The following is a 14,429-nucleotide window of genomic DNA, read 5'->3' as shown; positions in this document are numbered from 1 at the left end:
ACCCAGTTGTTGACCCAGATTGGCATCCATTGGGGGAAGAGGGTGCTGCTTACAATAGCTCAGATGAGGAGCATCCACAGCAGACATCGATATCGCAACAGCTGTTATCTGGCAGGCCCGGAGCACTCCAAAGACAGGTTCCAAAAATCAAAAGAGTTGCTGGACAGCTTGTCCAGAGGGTCAAAAGATCACAGCGTGCTAGGCCGCAAAATGTCTGCCAAAGTAGGAAGAGTGCAGTGTGGCACTTTTTTGAACAAAATCCTCATGATCAGGCCAAGGTTATCTGTAAGAAGTGCGCAAAGACCTTTAGCCGAGGGAAAAATCTGAAAAATTTGAATACCAGTTGCATGCTTAGATATTTAACCAGCATGCACTTGCAAGCGTGGACACAACACCAAACCTCAAGTGCCACATGTGCAACTGATCACAACGAAGGTAGTCAGCAACGCTACATTGTTTCCCCCACTGTAAGCCCACCGGTTAGCACAGCAGCAAATGTTGAGGTGTCGTTGCAAGGCCACAGAAGTCAGGGAATCCCACTGTTATATCAACGAAAGACTGATTCTAGGCCATCAGAAAGAACACCAACTCCATCACCATCATCAACCCTCTCTCAGTCCGCCCTGTCCACCGCTACTTCCACCATATGCAGCTCTCAAGTCCAGCTCACCCTCCCAGACACTATGAGTAGGTCAAGAAAGTACTCAGTCTCTCATCCGCGTACACTGGGTTTGAACGCCCACATTGCCAAACTAATCTCTTTTGAGATGATGCCCTTTCGGTTGGTGGAAAGCGCAGCTTTCCGCGAACTCATGGCCTATGCAGTACCACGCTATGACCTACCCAGTCGCCACTTCTTCTCTCGCAAAGCCATCCCAGCCCTCCACCATCATGTGAAAGACCGCATTGTCCATGCACTCAAGCAGTCAGTGAGCGGAAAGGTGCACCTCACAACTGATGCATGGTCCAGTCGGCATGGCCAGGGCCGTTACGTGTCCATCACTGCGCACTGGGTTAATGTGGTGGATGCAGGGTCCACAGGGGACAGCGGTGGTGGGACAGTGCTGCCTAGCCCACGGTATAGGAAACAGTTGGCTGTAGGCGTTCGACCCTCCTCCTCCTCCTCCTCCAGAAGCGAAAGCTCGTCCACAGAGCGCAGTCGTACGAGCACTCCATCTGCAGCTGCCACTGTTGCACACGAGGTGTCCCCCTATCGAGCAGCTAGTGGAAAGCGTCAGCAGGCTGTGTTGCAGATGATGTGTTTGGGCGACAGACACACCGCCGAGGTGCTGGCCGAGTACTTGAAGCGACAAACTGAGTCATGGCTGGGCAGTGTACATCTTGAGGCAGGCAAGGTTGTTAGTGATAACAGCCGTAATTTTGTGGCAGCCATAGCCCTTTCAAAACTCAGCCACATACCTTGCTTGGCTCACACCTTGAACCTGGTGGTGCAGTGCTTCCTCAAAAATTATCCGGAGTTAACAGCCCTGCTCCAGAAGGTGCGAAGACTGTGCGCGCACATCCGCCGGTCGCCTGTACACTCCGTTCGTATGCAGAAGCTGCAGCGATTGCTCCACCTTCCCAACCACCGCCTCATTATCGACATTGCAACAAGGTGGAACTCCACCCTGCACATGGTGGAGAAGCTGTGCGAGCAGAGGCAGGCCATAATGCATTTGTGGGAGGATACACGGCCAGGCACTTTGAGAGCAGACATGGAGTTGACAGGTGTGCAGTGGTCGAAGCTGAAAGACCTCTGTAAAGTCCTTCAGTGTTTTGAGGAATGCACACGGCTGGTAAGCGCAGACGACGCCATCCTAAGCATGAGCATCCCACTTATGCGTCTGCTCATGCAAACTTTGACGCACCTTAAGGAGCAGGCGTCTGCAGCCAATGTTGATGAGGAGGAAGAGGAGGAGGGAATCCTTGATGACATTCAGCCATTGTCTGCTCAGGGACCTCTCCTGGACGAGGTGGAGGAAGAAGAGGAGGAGGAGGAGGATGATGGGGATGATTACTTAGGGGAGGAGGATGCATCTCGTGGGGCAAGTGAAAATGTTGGCGTGGCAAGGTCTGGTACAGGGTTTGTGCGTGACTGGAGGGATGTGGATTTGCCAGAAAGTGCTCCTCCAACCAGCACTCGCAGTGCATCATTGACACCGGGAACATGGGCCCACATGTCAGATTATGCCTTGCTGATCCTAAAAAGGGACCCCCGCATTGCCAAAATGATGAACGATGACGACTACTGGTTGGCCAGCATCCTGGATCCATGCTATAAAGGCAAATTACAAAACATCATGCCACAGGAGAACCTTGACCTAATATTGGTTAATAAACAAGCAACCCTGGTAAATCGGTTGCTTGAGGCATTACCAGCACACAGCAGCGGTGATGGTTCTCACACGAGCCGTACGGGCCGGGGGCAGCTTGCCAGAGGTGTTCGTGGTGCACACAGCAGAAGTGGCGTTGGAGACAGGGGTTTCATGACAATGTTGTGGACTGATTTTTCAAGTACCGCTCACACAACTGGTAATACTGCATCGATGGAAAGTGACAGGAGACAGCAGTTGTCAACTATGGTTACAAACTACTTTTCCTCCCATATCGATGTTCTCCCACACAGGTCATTCCCCTTTGACTATTGCGCCGCTAAACTGGACACCTGGCCTGAATTGGCACAATATGCCTTACAGGAGCTCGCTTGCCCAGCTGCAAGTGTGCTATCGGAAAGAGTCTTCAGTGCAGCTGGATCAATCCTGACAGAAAAAAGGACCCATCTGTCAACCCAAAATGTGGATGATCTAACCTTCATTAAAATGAACCACGCATGGGTTTCCAAGGATTTTGTCCCACCTTCCCCTGATGACACATAGGGTGACAGAAAAATGGCTTGCTTTGGTCCACCTCTTCCTGGGACTTGACCTATTTCACCTTTTGCATCAGCTGAATGTCCAACATCAACATATGCCACTTTCTAAAACTCCCTAACTGTGCTCTCTCCCCCCCCCATGGCCGGGGTCACCACCTAGCGCACGACACCGTGCGAGTGCCGTTGCCCTGGACAGGTGGGTAGGCCGACTCTTGGGCGCGGGCACTGGCACAGGGTCCCTCATAGTGCAATCAAGTGTCTCTGACGGTGGTGGTGCACACCCGCCGTCAGACACACCGCCGTACTATGAGGGGCCCAGTGTCAGTACCGACGCCCACGAGTGGGCCCCCCTTGCTTGGGCAGGGCCCCAGCATTTGCAATCTTTACCTCTCCCTGCTCCTCCGCTGTGTAGTCTGGGCCGTTAAATCCATACTGTGCCTGACACCGTTTTGAGCCTGCCTCCTGATGTATAGACATATATTTTGAATGTGTACGCTATCCATACATGTTATCCGGGGATACGGTACCCTTTCTAACCTTTGTGCAATCATGTGCAATCCATACTGGGCTTAACACCATCTTAGCCTGCCTCCTGATGTTTAGACATACATTTTGAATGTGTACGCTATCCATACATGTTATCCGGGGATACGGTACCCTTTCTAACCTTTGTGCAATCACGTGCAATCCATACTGGGCCTGACACCATTTGAGCCTGCCTCCTGATGTATAGACATATATTTTGAATGTGTACGCTATCCATACATGTTATCTGGGGATACGGTACCCTTTCTCACCTTTGTGCAATCACGTGTAATCCATACTGGGCGTGAGAACGGCTGGCGAGCTGTTAAGCAAGCTACATTACCTGTGGTTTGCACACGTAAGTTTTTCATTTTTTCAGGAATGACGGTTAGGCCTAATTCCGGAACTGCGGTTGACCTGCACTTACTGGGAAATCATTGTTCGCGGGTAATAATTGTAATCAGTGATCCCCATCACTAACGTTGTTCAGCGGGTTATCTGCACCTGTAAGCGACAAACGCTGGCCTTTTCAGTGTAGTGCACATGCAGCCACGGACATGTAAGGGCATGACACACCAGTTATTGGCCAATCTCATGTGCCAGAGCCTCACGTGTCCCTCTAGTAAGCCGGACTCGGACCGCGGGGCATGACGGAGTCTCGTTCGTTAACCGAATTAAGCTTGCAATGTGTGCATCTGTTCTGTAGCTGGCATGTTTGAGGTTTCCCAGGTGGAGTCAAATTTAACCGTAGGCTCCACTCCTGGTGGTGCCCTTCTGGACATTCCTTTAAGGTTCAGCTTTGCAACCGTACTGCCCACGTAAAACAAACACTTTGCCTTCATGAACGCTGTTTGGAGGGTCATGACTCGTGGGAATAACGCCGCCCAATCAGTTAACCTGCTAGAGAGATCGTTCGTTGCTCCCAAGCATGACATCACACTCCCTAGGAGGAAGGTAATGCCACTGTGGCGACCGTACTCCTGGGGGCGACACAAGTGCACTGATGCCCAGCCACTGCTCGATGAATCTGCTGGTACATTGACCCAGACCACTACATTCCCCTCGCACGCTACACGGCCTGAATCTGACCCTGATGAAACTCAGGTTACCCTTCCCATATACAGTTCCATCTTACACTGTGACAAAGAGGAAGCTGCAGATGAAAGTGTAGGTTCGGCCCACCCGCCATCAGACACACCACCGTACTATCAGGGGCCCTGTGCCAGTGCCGTCGCCAACGAGTGGGCCCCCCCCGCTTGCTCAGGATCACAGCACTTGCAAAGTTGAAATACTGTGCAGTGAGATGGAAGATGGGGACGATGAGGAGTCCAGACAAGTACAGGGATTCCCTAGCGAGGAGACTTATTTGATTGTTTTCAATGTTGGGACAGCAATTTTTGGGGAGCACTATACTCTGGAGAATGATAGATGGGGCCCACCATACACTGGAACATTCCAAAGGTGGACATCAGACACTGGAGCAGCATTTACAGGGCCCATTATACACTAGAGCATTAGAAATGGGGCCCATTATGTTTGGAGCATTATTTGGGCCCATAAGACAGTGGAGCTTCATCCATGGGGACCAACATATACTGTAGCATTATGTGGAGCTCATCATATACTGTTTCAAACATTATATGGGACCAATGATTCTGTATGGAGAAATAGATGGGCCTCGTCATGAGATGTAAAAAGTGAAGTATTTTTCATTGTACTATACCGCTATTTCTCTGCCGTATCGGAGCATGATGAGTTGTGGTATGTGTTAAAGGGGCGCTCTTTCGCCCAGGGCACATGAAAACCTGGAGCCAGCCCTCCCCCCCACAACTGTAGCCAAATAACCCCCATTTTTCAGTGCGTAACTTGTATTATGAAGTTAATTAAGGTTGACAAGCTTAAGTAAGAAGAATTGATGCTTTTGGCATTCAAATGGGCACTGTAGGTGTGTTTCCTGTCCTCCTCTCACTGCCGACTTTTATTCCCCATTGACTTACATTGGGTTTCGTGTTTCGGGACGACCCCGACTTTTCCCTATAATCGGACGATCTTGCTCGACCCGACTTTTGGAAAAGTCGGGTTTCACGAAACGAAACGCGACCCTAAAAAACCAAAAGTCGCTCAACTCTATCCCTGATTCCAAGGCGATCCTGCTGTCTGCGCTGTCGGAGGAGGACACGGTGATGGATCTGAAGCATTCCTGGTTCCGTCACAATCTCCTCAAGAAATTATCTCCTTTCCGGTCAGCTTCCAGCACGACACTTCCGATGGAACGTCATGTGTGTGTTTTAAAATGCTCCTCGGGCTCCACCGTGTACTCCTGTGTCCGTGGGAAAAGCCTGCTTTGTATGCTTCGTACACACTTGGCTCCGCTCTGTACATCCTGTACACATATGGCTCCACTCCGTACACACACGGCTCCGCTCCGTATACCCCATACACACGCGGCTCCGCTCCGTAAACCTCGTACACACACGACTCCGCTCCGTACACCTCGTACACACGTGTCACAGCTCCGTACACCTCGTACACGCGCGGCTCCACTCTGTACACCTCGTACACACGGCTCCTATCCGTACACCTCGCACACAGGGCTCCGCTCCATACACCTCGTACACACGGCTCCTCTCCATACACCTCGTACACACGCGGCTCCGCTCCGTACACCTCGTACACACACGGCTCCACTCCGTACACCTCATACATACAGCTCTGCTACATCTATCCTGTAAACCCCTCCTGACCCCACACATACGGTACTTACCTCATCCAGGACCATGACAACAGCACAGCAGAGTCTTGCAGACACCAAGAGGCAAGGCTGAGCGCACAGGACCTGTGATGAGGTCACAGGAGGGGCTGTGTCAGGGGTCACATGATCAGGGGTCTGGACAAAGGCTCCTGATCATGTGACCCCTGACTCTTCCCCTCCTGTGACCTCATCACAGGTCCTGTGAACAGAGAAGAGAGCAGGCAAGCGATGCTGTAAATGGCTGCGGGGGGGAGGTCTCATGCTACGGTGAGGATGGGGTGCCTGGGGGGGCGTGGCGACTTATCTCTCTGCAGTGCGGGAGGGTTGGAAACTATCCGCAGAGGGCCGGCGGCAGGAGCAACAGCCAGGCCAGTGGCCGCATCAGCTGGCAAGCGGCCAGATGATCGGGCGCTGCCGCCCACGGCCCACATGACAGCGGCCCAGCAGGAAAATGCCCGGTTGGTTATATTACCAATTCGGGCCTGTGCGGGATCATCATACTGTGTATGAGGGAGCTGTGGGATCATCAAACGGTGTATAGGGGAGCTGTGGGTCCTTATACTGAATAGAGAGGAATTATACATGGGGAACTCGGGAGATTATTAAATGTTAACTGGGCACTTAAACATTATTGTTATTGGGACTCTCAGTATTATGACCATCAAAATTGCACATAGAGTACTTTATTATTACTTTCTGGGGACAAACTTTGGAGGGCACATGCACAGAAAATTAATATTTTCTATGGGGCAATTTTACCATCTAGAGAGCACAAAGGAGACATTGTTGCGATGTAAGGGGCATAGTGGTGGCATTACTATGTGGGGCAGTAAGAAGAGCTCTGTTTTTGTACCAAACAGCAGGTGCAGTTATAGGGACACATACGGCCGCAGAGGCTCAGTATTGGGGTATCAGCAGGATGAAGAGTTTGTGCAGGTTGACAATACATTTGTACATAAAAACACGAGAAGCAATGGGATGAAACTGAAAGGGAGAAGATACACATTAGATATTAGAAAAAACTTTTTGACAGTGAGTGTGATCAATGAAACAGGCTGCCACGAGAGGTGGTATGTTCTCCTTCTATGGGATTGTTCACACAATGGCAGGACAGACATCTAAGATTGTTTACTGAATCCTGCATTGAGCAGGGGGTTGGACACGAAGACCCTGGAGGCCCCTTCCAACTCCAACATTCTAGGATTTCATGATTCTACATGTGAACCGTGCTGGAAATGTGAGAAGACAGATGTGTCTTTGTTGCAATCTCTGTACATGAGTCCTGGGTGGAGAAGTCGACATGTCAATCTGGGCCAGATGGAAAAGACGGAAAAAGTGAATAACTCCACCAGAAAGAACATCCTCTGTAAGTCACCATCTATAACTGTGCAGTAATCTCTATATGTCCTGCAGGACTGGCATCTACCACTATATGTCACCATAAAGCGGTAATATCAGTGCTGGTCTTTGTATAGACTTTTATTTTCAATAACAGTGCGGTCATCTCCTGAGGTTACCCTATACCACCATAGTTATAATAATGATTACTTGGTTAGGGGCCACAGGTAGACATAGACAGAAAGGGCCCCTGTGCAAGAACAATATATGATCCCTTTGCAGCCCAAGAGCTCCTAAAAATGCAAAATTGCACCTTTTTTGTAGGTAGAAATGGGCCCCCCTTACCTCTTGCACCCATGTACGGCCACACAGGTTGCACCAATATGTCCTCTTGTTAGGGGACCACTCAGATGTTTCCCCCCCTGAGCTGAACCCCTAGCTACACCTCTGATTTCAAGTGTTTATTTCTGTTAATGTTGGTGATTATGGCTTACAGCCAATGAAAGCCCAAAAGTCATTATCTCAATAAATTAGTATAATTAACAAAAAACACCTGCAAAGGCTTCTTAAACATTTAAAAAGGTCACTTAGTCTGTTTCAGTAGGGTCCACAATCATGGGGAAGACTGTTTACTTAACAGATGTCTAGAAGGCAGTCATTGATACACTCCACAATAATGGTAAACCACAAAAGTTAATTGCTAAAGAAGCTGGCTGTTCACAGAATGCTGTATCCAAGCATAATAATAGAAAGTTGAGTGGAAGGATAAAGTGTGGTAGAGAAAGGTGTACAAGCAACTGGGATAGCCACAGCCTTGAAAGAATTGTTAAGAAAAGGCCATTCAAAAATTTGGGGGAGATTCACAAGGAGTGGATGTGGCGCCCCTGTGGCTCGGTCGTCACAGAGGTACTGCACATTCTCCTAAGGTGTAGTGCCCCACCGTCCAGGTAAGGTGGGAACTCCTTTCCACACTCCAACACTCGCACCACACACAACAGGGTAGTTCTGCACAACCACATTGCGGCTCAGTGCTTAGAGAGTAGCAGAGCACCTTTTGTGGTTCCCTGCTTGGAACACTGGATGTGCTGGGAGGTGGGTGGTGTTAAGATACATAAAAGAGTGGGAAAGTGTAGGATGACAGGTCAGTCTGACAGAAGGTCAGTCGGGTAGGAAGTCACTCAGACAGGAGTGAGGATCCCGGGAAGAAAGGATGGAGGAAGGAGTGCTGCAGCTGCCTCAGTGATCTGAGCCAGCTGGCACGGGAAAGGAAAATAAGGAGAAAGACGTAGAACTGAAACCTAAGCTTCCATAAGGGAGAGAAAGACAAGTACGAAACGAGGGAGTAGAGAGAACAGAGAGGACGTGGGTTGGAAGAGGAACCCTGCCTTTAGGTTCTCAGTGCAAGGCCGGGGCCCGGTCCCCGAGGTTGTATGGACACTTATGGTTCTGCAGCAGACACCGGTGGAGTAGTTGGCTGTAAATGCACTACTCCCATCTAAGACTTGGGGCACAACAGCAATTGAATAGAGAGCCGGGACTCAGGAGAAGGGAGTCCCCGAAGCAGGCTACAGCTGTCTGCCGTACAAGTAGAGTTCTTGGGAACATCTGTCAGGAGGAACTCCAGAGTACCACGGTACTGGAGATCTTCACACTTAAAGGCGCTATAGAGGAGACGTTCAGAAAAGGCACATAAGTTGGCGGAGTGTTGGAGGGGAACTTTCCATCTTGCCTGGAGGTTGACTGAGTCCCTGACCTGGAGGACATGGCACAGAAGCGGGCATTACTGACTGTGAGTAAAGCTTTGGAACTACATGCCCTGGTGTCCTCCATTCCTTCCTGCATCCGTCTGCCTGACACAGCTACATCCCTTGCGCCGGACACTACACCACCTAAGTGTCCCCCCCATCTACACTGCCCTGGGACAACATCCCTGCCTGTGGAGGGCTATACCATCATCGCTGCACCACACCATCTGTCCCGGAGGATCTGTCTGCAGCGTCGGCTTAACAGCTCCCTTGACGAACACCACAGGTGGCGTCACAAACTATTCCATTCCATTAACTACATTGCCCCATTACTTGGGCGCCCTGGGCCACGGACCGGGTCACCGCTGCTGTGACACATTCCCCTGACACCGGCCCAGTACTGAGTAACCAACAGCCCTGGGAGGGCGACCCATGGACTGATGCTGGAGTCATTGCTTCAAGAGCCAACACATACAGACGTATTCAGGACATGGGCTACAAGTGTCGCATTCCTTGTGTCAAGCCACTCATGACCAATAGACAACGCTAGAATCATCTTACCTGGGCCAAGCAGAAAAAGAACTGGACTGTTGCTCGGTGGTACAAGGTGTTGCTTTCAGATTAAAGTAAATTTTGCATTTAATTTGGAAATCCAGGTCCCAGAGTCTGGAGTCAGAGTGGAGAGACACACAATCCAAGCTGCTTGAGGTTTAGTGTGAAGTTTCCACATTTAGTGAAGGTTTGGGGAGCCATGTCATCTGCTGGTGTAGGTCCACTGTGTTATTAGTATTTTCTGTTCCCTGAATACACATGGCTATATTGAAAATACTGTATTGCTGTTAGCGTTGGACGTGATATTAGGTAGTCCAGAGAATCCCCACATAGAAATAGTCAAATTCTACTGCACTACCCTTATATGAAAATTCAAATCCCCTCACATCCATGAACAGTCGATTGAATATTCCACTTGGGGAATTAGGTAGGTTCCTTGCAGTCCTAGTCTTCAAGGGAAGAGGGAACTTTTTGGATACCTTGAGAACTAGGCTTGGCAGAGATTATCCCACCCCTATTACATTGCCATGTCTTTATGCAAAAACATCTTCTGTTTAATTATTATGTCTCAATTAATAATATATATTGAAATGAGAAGTTTACATACACTATATAAAAAGACACATACAGTATGCATATTTTCCTCAGTATCTGACATGAAATTAGAATAAACATTTCCAGTTTTAGGTCAATTAGGATTACCATAATTATCAATATTTGCCAAATGCAGAATAATGAGAGAGAGAGAGAATGCTTTAAGGCATTTTTATTACTTACTGCAACATCAAAAGTTTACATACACTGTCTTCATTAGTATTTGGTACCATTGCCCTTAAACTGAATGATATTCTTCCACAAGCTTTTCACAATAATTGGTCGGAATTTGGGCCTATTCCTCCTGACAAAGCTGGTATAACTGATCCAGGTTTGTAGGTCGCCTTGCTCGCACCTGCCTTTTCAGCTTTGCCCATAAATTTTCAGAAGGATTGAGATTAGGGCTTTGTGATGGCCTCTCCAGTGTTTCACAGTTGGGATGGTGTTCTTAAGCTTCCAAGCTCCTCTCTTTTTCCTCCAAACATAACAATGGTCATTATGCCCAAAAAGATCAATTGTAATTTCATCAGACCACACGACAAGTCTCCAAAAATTAAAGTTTTTGTTTCTGTGTGCGTTTGCAAAATTAATTTGCCTATTTTATGTTTCTTTTGTAGTAATGGCTTCTTCTTGGCAGAGTGGACTTTCAGCCCATGTCGATACAGTACTTGCATCACTGTAGATATTGACACAATCTTACCAGCTTCCGCCATCATCTTCACAGGGTCTTTTGATTTTGACGTTGATTGATATGCACATGATATGCACATGTTCATCTCTGAGCCACAGAGCCCATCTCCTTCCTTAGTGGTATGATGACCCCTGATCCACATAGCACTGGATGGACCAGAACTGACAAGCTCAAGTGATCCCACAGCCCAAGCCTCCCATAGTAGCTAGGATTACTGGTGTGTGCCTGTGTAATGTGGATCAGAGGTCTTCTGTCCTCAGCATCAATATGGTGACTCTGAGCCAGCTGCTTGGTGACATTAAGTTGATGGAAGAGGTGGTGTCCTTGGTCAAAAAAAAAAAAGAAGTTAAAGCATGAATTTCAGAGCACTTAAAAATAAAGCACTTATGCATAGTCAGAATGGAGCAGACTGAGCAACACAGTGAGACTCGGCCCTTAGTGGTATGATGGGTGGACATTCTCATCTTGATTGTACTTGTGCATAACTGTTTGTACAGATGAACGAGGCATCTTCAGGTATCTTGAAATTGTTACCAAGGATGAGCCAGACTTGTGCAAGTCCACAGTTCCCTTGCTGATATCTTTGGCTGATTTATTGAGACTTTCCCATGATGCCACACAAATAAGCAGTGTATTTCAGGTGTGCATTAAAATACATCTACAAGTGTGTCTCTAATTAGCTCAGATGTTGCCCCAAAAAACTATATATATATATATATGTATATATACACTCACTGGCCACTTTATTAGGTACACCTGTCCAACTGTGTGTTAAGACTTAATTTCTAATCAGCCAATCACATGGCGGCAACTCAGTGCATTTAGGCATGTAGACATGGTCAAGACAATCTCCTGCAGTTCAAACCGAGCATCAGTATGGGGAAGAAAGGTGATTTGAGTGCCTTTGAACGTGGCATGATTGTTGGTGCCAGAAGGGCTGGTCTGAGAATTTCAGAAACTGCTGATCTACTGGGATTTTCACGCACAACCATCTCTAGGGTTTACAGAGAATGGTCCGAAAAAGAAAAAAAATCCAGTGAGCGGCAGTTCTGTGGCCGGAAATGCCATGTTGATGCCAGAGGTCAGAGGAGAATGGGCAGACTGGTTCGAGCTGATAGAAAGGCAACAGTGACTCAAATTGCCACCCGTTACAACCAAGGTAGGCAGAAGAGCATCTCTGAACGCACAGTGCGTCGAACTTTGAGGCAGATGGGCTACAGCAGCAGAAGACCACACTGGGTACCACTCCTCTCAGCTAAGAACAGGAAACTGAGGCTAAAATTTGCACAAGCTCATCGAAATTGGACAGTAGAAGATTGGAAAAACGTTGCCTGGTCTGATGAGTCTCGATTTCTGCTGCGACATTCGGATGGTAGGGTCAGAATTTGGCGTAAACAACATGAAAGCATGGATCCATCCTGCCTTGTATCAACGGTTCAGGCTGGTGCTGGTGGTGTCATGGTGTGGGGAATTTTTTCTGGGCACTCTTTGGGCCCCTTGGTACCAATTGAGCATCGTTGCAACGCCACAGCCTACCTGAGTATTGTTGCTGACCATGTCCATCCCTTTATGACCACAATGTACCCAACATCTGATGGCTACTTTCAGCAGGATAATGCGCCATGTCATAAAGCTCGAATCATCTCAGATTGGTTTCTTGAACATGACAATGAGTTTACTGTACTCAAATGGCCTCCTCAGTCACCAGATCTCAATCCAATAGAGCATCTTTGGGATGTGGTGGAACGGGAGATTCGCATCAGGGATGTGCAGCCGACAAATCTGCGCCAACTGTGTGATGCCATCATGTCAATATGGTCCAAAATCTCTGAGGAATGCTTCCAGCACCTTGTTGAATCTCTGCCACGAAGAATTGAGGCAGTTCTGAAGGCAAAAGGGGGTCCAACCCCTTACTAGCATGGTGTACCTAATAAAGTGGCCAGTGAGTGTATATATATATATATATATATATAGTTAGTATATATACATACATACATTTACCACTCTGGTAAAAATTAAGAGACCACTGCATAGTTTTATAAAAATCTGCTTCTCTACATGTCTAACAGCCTTTCCATTCCAGTGTCAGTTGAATTCCAACCAGAGTACACCTCATTCTACTTAATGTGCTTCTGATTAGGTGATCACCTGAACTAAATCTTATTTAATGTAGGAAAGTATAAAAAAAAACCCTGCTGTGGTGTTCACAATCCTCTTGCAATAGGACAAGCTGGATGGCAAAACAAGTGCTAGTAATATCCCAAAAGTAATAGGAATGAAAAAATAACTTTTAACCATGCCAAAGGAGTTGAAAAGAAAAGTCTTGAGTGCAGAAAAGAAGGGCTCAGGCTACTTTCACACTTGCGTTTTTTTGCACTGCGCATTGGGTTTGGGTGCGTTTTTTTTTTTTTTTAAACGCATGATTTTTTGCGCATACGTGCGCATTACCATGCGCACGTATGCGCACCCATAGACTATAATGGGTGTTTGGGTGAAAAAAAATGCATTGCGTTTTTGGGGCAAGTTGGACGCACAAAAAATGCAACAGGATGCATTTTGTGCGCCTGAGCGCACACTACAAAAAACGCATGCGCATGCGCACCCATGTAAAGTATAGGGAAAAAAATGCATGCCTTTTTTTGCGCAAAAAAACAGCGCAAAAAAACGCAAGTGTGAAACCAGCCTCAGTTCTGGCTTTATTAGCAGAGGAATACAGTGAGTGTCATGTTGCCTCCATCCTTAAAATTTCTAAGACGGCAGTCCATTACAACAAGATCAAGCAGCAGACATTGGGACAACAAAGCTACAGACCGGCAGAGGGCGAAAACAACTCTCCACTGACTGGAATGACCGTCATCTTTTTTGAATGTCACTCAGCAACCGCAGGATGACATCAAGTGACCTACAAAAGGAATGCCAAATGGCAGCTGGGGTGAAGTGCACGACAAGAACAGTTCATAACAGGCTCCTAGAGGCAGGGCTCAAGTCATGTAAGGGCAGAAAAAAGCCTTTCATCAATGAGAAGCAAAGGAGAGCCAGGCTGAAGTTTGACAAAGACCATAAGGATTGGACCATAGAGGACTGAAGTAAGGTAATCTTCAATGATGAGTCTAATTTTCAGCTTTGCCCAACACCTGGTCGTCTAATGGTTAGACGTAGACCTGGAGAGGCATACAAGCCACAGTGTCTTGCACTCACTGTGAAATTTCGTAGATGATCGGTGATGATCTGGGGATGCTTCAGCAAGGCTTGAAATGGGCAGGTTAATCTTTGCGTAGGACGCATGAATCAAGCCGCAAACAAGGTTATCCTGGAAAAACAGTTGATTCCTTCTGTTCAGGCAATGTTTCCCAACTCTAA

Source organism: Dendrobates tinctorius, unplaced genomic scaffold (genome assembly GCF_039654945.1).
Source record: "Dendrobates tinctorius isolate UK_male_01 unplaced genomic scaffold, ASM3965494v1 ptg000263l, whole genome shotgun sequence".
NCBI classification, from domain to species: Eukaryota; Metazoa; Chordata; class Amphibia; order Anura; family Dendrobatidae; genus Dendrobates; species Dendrobates tinctorius.
Note: the sequence above shows the minus strand (reverse complement) of the source record.